Raw genomic sequence first — 7,866 nt, 5'->3', positions numbered from 1 at the left:
TGTGGGTGTGCTGGGTCCTAGCTGATGCTAATTTGCTGTAGCATGACTGCATTGAGCCGTTCTTAAGGTGAGAATAGGTATTTTTGAGAATTAAGATGAATCTATACAAGTATCCCATTTTCAGAAGGAGCCGATTATAAACACGTGAACTGTTTACTTTGCAGTAGATAGTATTTAGTAGTGTACTGTATTTAGGGCCATTACCATATTAGACTTGCTAACATCAGCGTAGCTTTGTGATTGAATTGCTGTATTAGCTCGTTCACACAGAACACTAACCTGTCTTTTTAATAAAGATAATCTGTATTCAGGTTTCTGTCACAGTTATTGCTACAGACCAGGAGACTCTAGTGCAGGCAACAACCAAAGAGGCAAACTTCAGTTTTATTGAGTCAGAAACAGCTGAATCATGGGTAGAAGAGAAACAAAAATCGTATTGTTCTGTAGTTCTGATGTTTCCAGGGGAACAGGTAAGTCACACCATGATGATAGGGTTTGACAGGAGAGGTTGTTGTGTGGTGATTGGGGTTCTCTCTCTTACTTTCCAGCCAACTGGACGGGATGTTGGAGGGTGGACAGGCAGGTGAAAGGCTGAATCCAGAGCTGATGGTGAGGTGGGTAATCTCTGGAAGTGGTTCTTTAATGGAGGAGGAAGGAGGCACTTGGTCCAGCAAACACAGCGAGGTGCCTTGGGCAGAACCACGATTAGGACCTGAATCCACTCTAAGACAGGCAACACAGGCTCAGTTAAGTCACCAAGATTTGACAATACAGAAATATATTGTCCAGCCGCTTAAAAGCAGTATGCTTGACCTCTGATGGTTCTCAGCTGTGTGGAAGCACCCGCGTGTCAACCCCTAGTGGAGAGGTAAGAGAGAGAACATAACTGCATTTGCAAACAAACCAACCTGTGCTCAGGTCTAGTGGTATGACAGTCACAGTGATATGATTGCAGCTGTTGCTGGTTTCTAATCAGATACTGATGGATCAGGTTCTAACACCACAAATCGGTCAACAAACCTACTTTCAGTGATGCTGCTGTCTGTATCTAGGCTGCTTGTTTTTTTGTTTTTTTTTTCTATCCTAGAAACAACCCAGCTGATTCAAAACAAATGTTTCACCCTTCTTCACTGGAGGGTGTTTTCCAACTACAGGGGGATCACACTCCACAGCCTCCATGGGAAGGCCTACACCAGGGTATCGGAGAGGAGAGTCCTGCCGATAGTCGAACCTTGGCTTCAGGAGGAGCAGTGTGGTTTTCGTCCCAGCCGTGGAACACTGGACAAGCTCTATACCCTCTACAGGATACTCGAGGGTTCATGGGAGTTTTCCCAACCGGTCCACATGTGTTTTGTGGACCTGGAGAAAACATTCGACTGTGTCCCACGTGATGCCCTGTGGGGGATGCTCCAGGAGTATGGAATTGAGCAGAGCAGGAGTTTGGTCCGCATTGCCGGCACTAAGTTGGACCTGTTCCCGGTGGATGTTGGACTCCGGCAGGGTTGCTCTTTGTCACTGGTCCTGTTCATAACTTTTTTGGATAGGATTTCTAGATGCAGCCAAGGGTCAGAGAGGGTCTGGTTTGTGGACCAGTGGATTTTGTCTCTTCTTTTTGCAGATGACGTGGTCCTGCTGGCCCGCTCTAGCCAAGACCGCTTGCAGTCTTGGCTAGAGGGGGCCAGCGCTGGGGGACTATGTCTCTCGGCTGGCATGGGAACTCCTTGGGCTCCCCCCGGAGGAGCTGGAGGAGGTGTCTGGGGAGAGGGACGTCTGGGCGTCTCTGCTGACTCTGCTGTCACCGCGATCCGGATAAGCGGAAGATGACGACTATGAGTACAAATGTTTCATTGAATAATTAAAATGCTATTTTTGACAGCAGTGAATGTCACTAATCTTTACAGTGTGAACCTGCTTATCTGGAGGGCAACAGCAGCTAATTCCCTGTCCTCTTCTGTGCCGTGTCTTCCATTTCAGTCAAAACTAATTATAGATGTAAGGATTTTGATTATTGATTAATTACGATTTATCAAAATTATAATTAAAAATCATAATTCAGAAAAATAACTTTCTCAACCAAAAATTATTACTTACGAAAATAAATCAGATATGCACTCTGGTGTGGGCTCAAAGCACTTAACCTTGGTTTAGTTCTTATTAAAAAATAAAAACTCACTCACTGATGAACACAAAAAATGAAGGGCATATTATATCTTATAATTTTAGTTTGCTTACCCAGTTTTACAGATACACCGTACAGTTTCAGTCAGCTTTGTATTTAGTTCAAGTAACTAAAGTTTGTTTCAATTAACTCAAGTTTTCTCTATTTCAGTCCAGTCCAGTAATTCTGTTAAGGTTCATTTCATCTTATGTTAAGTTTGAGTCTAATTCGATCATTTTGAACCTGGCTGGAAAAAGTCTAAACGTCTTTTAAAATCTTTTTGTTTTACCATAGAGAACTGACCTAATATTATTATGGTACTGTTGAGGACTCTAATTTTTACATAACATGAAACAGACATTTATTTCCCCAAAACAGACAGTCAAATACAGACATGTGGCCACATGAAAGTTTAAATACCCTGTTTGTAAAACAATTGTGAAAAATTGAAGATGGGTCTATGAACTTTCCTTTGGTTATACCATTTTCAATACAGGTAGAACCTTTGCTATCTTTATATGATATTTCAGAAAAGATTCTGGAAATCCTGTTAAGATATAAGTTTGGCAAAGATCATCAGAACATCAGACCTTTATTAGCGCTTTTAAGGTCCCTCAAAGATGCATTACAATGACATCAGTCATTCCCATTCACACACATTCACACACTACTTACTTATTTCTCTGTCAGAGTAGTTTTATTTGCAAAAATTTGAACATAATTTGACTTCTATTATTCTTAAAATGCACATCGTTTCCTCATAACACCTTTTGTTTCCACCAGGTCTGTTTTGAACGCTTCAATTCTTTTTTATTCACCAAGAATCAATAAGGTGGTCTTAGTGGGATCCACCTTAAAGATGTTGTCTGTTGGGTGTCATGTTATCATTGTCAGGTCAGTGAGGTTCATACGTCAGTCAGAACCTTGGTCATTTGCTCTGTGCACATAATGTTTTATAGATCCAGGCTATGATTAGTCAGCAAAACTTCCACCTATAGGAGAAAAATTGATTGTTAATGAATGAGCTGCATTTCCTAGGAACACTGTCTTCCTCCTGGATGAGCATCACCTGTTGAAAAACTTTCATCATTGTTTGTTTCACATATTCACTCAGATCTTTATATTATACCAGTAGGTGAAGTTGTTAGTATCTCATGTAGACTGACATATACTGTTGCATTTGGAGAGGATCTCAGATTAAATAAACATAGTTAGAGCTTCAATCCAGGTTAATTTTGTGTCTGCAGACTTTAGCCAATTTTTCTTTTTGTATTCATAAAGAGCAAGATTCAAATAATCTTCAAAAGACATATTGTGGCAGAATGTAGACAAAACCGCTTATTGATTAACAAAATAACATTCAAGCACACAATCACCATATTAAAAGGCTCTACTTCTAGAGAATCACATAAACCTCTGGGGGCCGGTTTTGGCCCACGGACCTTGAGTTTGACACATGCAGGGTAGAGTTACAATCTTTATCAGAGCTTTCAGCAGAGACAGGCTTATGCTGTTTGCAGAAGTTTTATCTTTGTTTTCAGGCAGCTGCATTTCCTGTGTCAAGGTCGTTTCACAGAGCTGAAATTTTACTTCTCTCAAAGAGGAAAAATCAAGAATGCACACAATCTGAGCCAAATATGGAATTATTTCCCTGTAAAATGAATCTTTTGCATGTTATCATGGTGTCGTTGGTAGTATAACACCATAGAATGATTTTTAAAGCACCTGTTTCTCACTAATACCTGCCTACAAAATCTTTTACTCTCAGATTACTTCTTTAACAACATTCTGTTCTCCCTTCTCTAGTCATTGTTCACTGGGTTGTCCTGTTGGACAGTGTCCACGTTGTCCACATTGTCACCTCCTCTTTTAACTTCCTTTACCACATCCTCTAAAACCACCTCTTAGTCCTTATAATTTGGGGCTACCTTGGTATTCAGTTAGCTTAAAGTTTTTTCCCCTGTGCTTTTCTTAAGGTCTCAGTATTATGGTTATGTCAGTTAAAGGCTGCTCTTGCTGTTTTTTAATTCGTCTTTTTGTTTTAATCTGTTTATCAACTCTGTCCACGCAGGGACTGAGAGGTCCCCTTTGAAATTATACAGGTCCTTCTCAAAATATTAGCATATTGTGATAAAGTTCATTATTTTCCATAATGTCATGATGCAAATTTAACATTCATATATTTTAGATTCATTGCACACTAACTGAAATATTTCAGGTCTTTTATTGTCTTAATAAGGATGATTTTGGCATATAGCTCATGAAAACCCAAAATTCCTATCTCACAAAATTAGCATATCATTAAAAGGGTCTCTAAACGAGCTATGAACCTAATCATCTGAATCAACAAGTTAACTCTAAACACCTGCAAAAGATTCCTGAGGCCTTTAAAACTCCCAGCCTGGTTCATCACTCAAAACCCCAATCATGGGTAAGACTGCCGACCTGGCTGCTGTCCAGAAGGCCACTATTGACACCCTCAAGCAAGAGGGTAAGACACAGAAAGTAATTTCTGAACGAATAGGCTATTCCCAGAGTGCTGTATCAAGGCACCTCATTGGGAAGTCTATGGGAAGGAAAAGGTGTGGCAGAAAACGCTGCACAACTAGAAGAGGTGACCGGACCCTGAGGAAGATTGTGGAGAAGGGCCGATTCCAGACCTTGGGGGACCTGCGGAAGCAGTGGACTGAGTCTGGAGTAGAAACATCCAGAGCCACCGTGCACAGGGGTGTGCAGGAAATGGGCTACAGGTGCTGCATTTCCCAGGTCAAGCCACTTTTGAACCAGAAACAGCGGCAGAAGCGTCTGACCTGGGCTACAGAGAAGAAGCACTGGACTGTTGCTCAGTGGTCCAAAGTACTTTTTTCGGATGAAAGCAAATTCTGCATGTCATTTGGAAATCAAGGAGCCAGAGTCTGGAGGAAGACTGGGGAGAAGGAAATGCCAAAATGCCAGAAGTCCAGTGTCAAGTACCCACAGTCAGTGATGGTCTGGGGTACCGTGTCAGCTGCTGGTGTTGGTCTACTGTGTTTTACCAAGGGCAGGGTCAATGCAGCTAGCTATCAGGAGATTTTGGTGCATTTCATGCTTCCATCTGCTGAAAAGCTTTATGGAGATGAAGATTTCATTTTTCAGCACGACCTGGCACCTGCTCACAGTGCCAAAACCACTGGTAAATGGTTTACTGACCATGGTATCACTGCTCAATTGGCCTGCCAAATCTCCTGACCTGAACGCCATAGAGAATCTGTGGGATATTGTGAAGAGAACGTTGAGAGACTCAAGACCCAACACTCTGGATGAGCTAAAGGCCGCTATCGAAGCATCCTGGGCCTCCATAAGACCTCAGCAGTGCCACAGGCTGATTGCCTCCATGCCACACCGCATTGAAGCCGTCATTTCTGCAAAAGGATTCCCGACCAAGTATTGAGTGCATACCTGTACATGATTATTTGAAGGTTAATGTTTTTTGTATTAAAAACACTTTTCTTTTATTGGTCGGATGAAATATGCTAATTTTGTGAGATAGGAATTTTGGGTTTTCATGAGCTGTATGCCAAAATCATCCATATTAAGATAATAAAAGACCTGAAATATTTCAGTTAGTGTGCAATGAATCTAAAATATATGAATGTTAAATTTTCATCATGACATTATGGAAAATAATTAACTTTATCACAATATGCTAATATTTTGAGAAGGACCTGTAATCTGGCAAGGTTTTTCATTGTCTCTTAAATCTTTTGAATGCCTAATCTCCAGTTTAAGATCCCCGTGTAGTTTTAGGATTTCAGTTATAATTAAGTTACCTGAAAATCCGTATTTTTTATGCCATTGTTTACATATTTCTTCGGCCCCCTTCACATAATTTTCCATAAACTTTACATCTCCTTCTAAATCAAAGCTTTTGCTCTGTCCCTTCCCCATTGTTTTTTGTTATTTTTCTTCAAACTATGAATGTTCCGGATAGAATTTCACTTACATGAGATCACAGAGAGGCCATTAACACACCCTTCGACTGCAGCTATCCCGCAGCGGTGTTAATTTTCAGGGATGAAACCCGTCCTGTATCTCATAGTGATCGTCAGTACGTAATTTTATTCGGGCAAAAGAAAACACAGGACTAGCAGAATCTTGCTAATATTCTTTCAAAATGCTTAGTCCTCCAAACACACACAACACAGTCACACAGATAGTATTTTAATTACTCCACAGTTGTTTAAGGTTAACCTGGTTTATTTTGTGAGCTCTACTATTCTTTAACACTTATTTTCATTTCCTTACGGCGGAATACTACCTAGTCGTTTTCTGATCCCCTTATGGTGGGATCCTACCTAATTTATCGCTATTCCTTTCCAGCGGAATAATACCTTTCCAATTGCTGTCTACTTACAGCGAGACACTACCAACGACTTGTCGCTTGCGATCCCCTTCCGGCGGGATCCTACCTAATTTATCTCTATCCCTTTCCGGCGGGATATTACCTTTCCATTTGCTGTCTCCTTTCGGCAAGACACTACCAGCGACTTCCAACTTTCTTTAATATTAAACAAAATGTCTCACCCCTGAGCTGACTTCTAGGAGACTCTGTCGGACCCCCAGAGTCACCCGACGTCAAGCAAGATGATAACCCACTGGCCTGATGAGAATTTACACACCGGGACTTTCAGCCACCAGGCCCAGGTGTGGCTGCGTGGCAGCACTTAACTCGACGTCAGGCTGTTCCCCGGGATCCGCCAGTCACTGCAAAGACAAATAAGATCAGATTAGTTCTTAAATTCTCCAGCTCGAAGGACCAATTAATTGTTGGGGTGTGGAATGAGTGATCAGCTCAAACCAACAGTCAATATCAGAGGAACGACACAGAGACTCTTTCTACTTCTGCGAGGGTAATCACACTGATCTGCAGTGGACTACAGAGGTGTGATCACCGACGGAGTTGATTTTATACAGCAATGTAAACCAACATATCAGGTTACAAAATAGGGGTGCAAGACAGGTCAGGCAGAGTTAGAGTGTGGAAAGAGGAACAGCTGGTTCTGCTTTTGGGTGTTGTGAAACCAGCTACACATAGACCAAAATAACAAGTGAATGCAGAATGTTTCAGAATGCTGGGTTACATCTGCATCTGACCTTTTAGAATAGACAAGAAATATATGTGAGTGATAATGGTGAACATTTAATGTATATACATTCAACCTAACATTAATTTAGGACACACTTTGTCATGTGAGTCTCATCTGTGATTCCTCAAGGTAAAATGCTGGGATTTCTGCTGTTTCTTTGTTTCGTTTTGTTTTGTTTTCTCTTTATCTCCAGGCTTGGGGTCCTGTGCTGGACCTTTGTTGGATCCAGCTGCTTTTTTATTTCTGGTAATGCTGACTGTGTTTAAAATGTGTATTTGTAAAACAATGTAAAGGTTTAATGTTATGTTTTTCACAGTCCTGATGATGATGTCCACATGCTATAAAACAGTCTATCCAACCTTATTCTGGGGAACTTCACGTACTTCTAAAATGGAGCTGAATTACTTCCCCACCAAGGTTCAGATAGGTTCAGTGTCTGCTGTACTGGTTGTTCTGGGTTTTATTTAATGTTTTAGCTTTAAACAAGACAGTTTAGAAATGAAAGTCACGTCAAATGTCTCCATTTTCTGTGTTTGCATTGCTAACCTTCAGATATGTTACTGTGCTTGTATTTTGCAGAAA

The 7,866-nt window shown here is 41.0% G+C and overlaps 1 long non-coding RNA gene across 1 annotated transcript; it reads right to left on the bottom strand.

Annotated features, from left to right (window-relative positions):
* Positions 1-377: 377 nt before the first annotated feature.
* Positions 378-7,011, bottom strand: LOC124859948. Its single transcript, XR_007036229.1, has 3 exons — positions 6,722-7,011; positions 814-857; positions 378-723 (listed from the first exon to the last, which is right to left on the bottom strand). It is a non-coding gene; the product is annotated as an uncharacterized LOC124859948 (long non-coding RNA).
* Between the last annotated feature and the right edge of the window lie 855 nt (positions 7,012-7,866).

Source organism: Girardinichthys multiradiatus, chromosome 23 (assembly GCF_021462225.1).
Source record: "Girardinichthys multiradiatus isolate DD_20200921_A chromosome 23, DD_fGirMul_XY1, whole genome shotgun sequence".
Taxonomy (NCBI): domain Eukaryota; kingdom Metazoa; phylum Chordata; class Actinopteri; order Cyprinodontiformes; family Goodeidae; genus Girardinichthys; species Girardinichthys multiradiatus.
The sequence above is the reverse complement of the archived record's forward strand: the minus strand, read 5'-3'. Positions and strand labels throughout refer to the sequence as shown.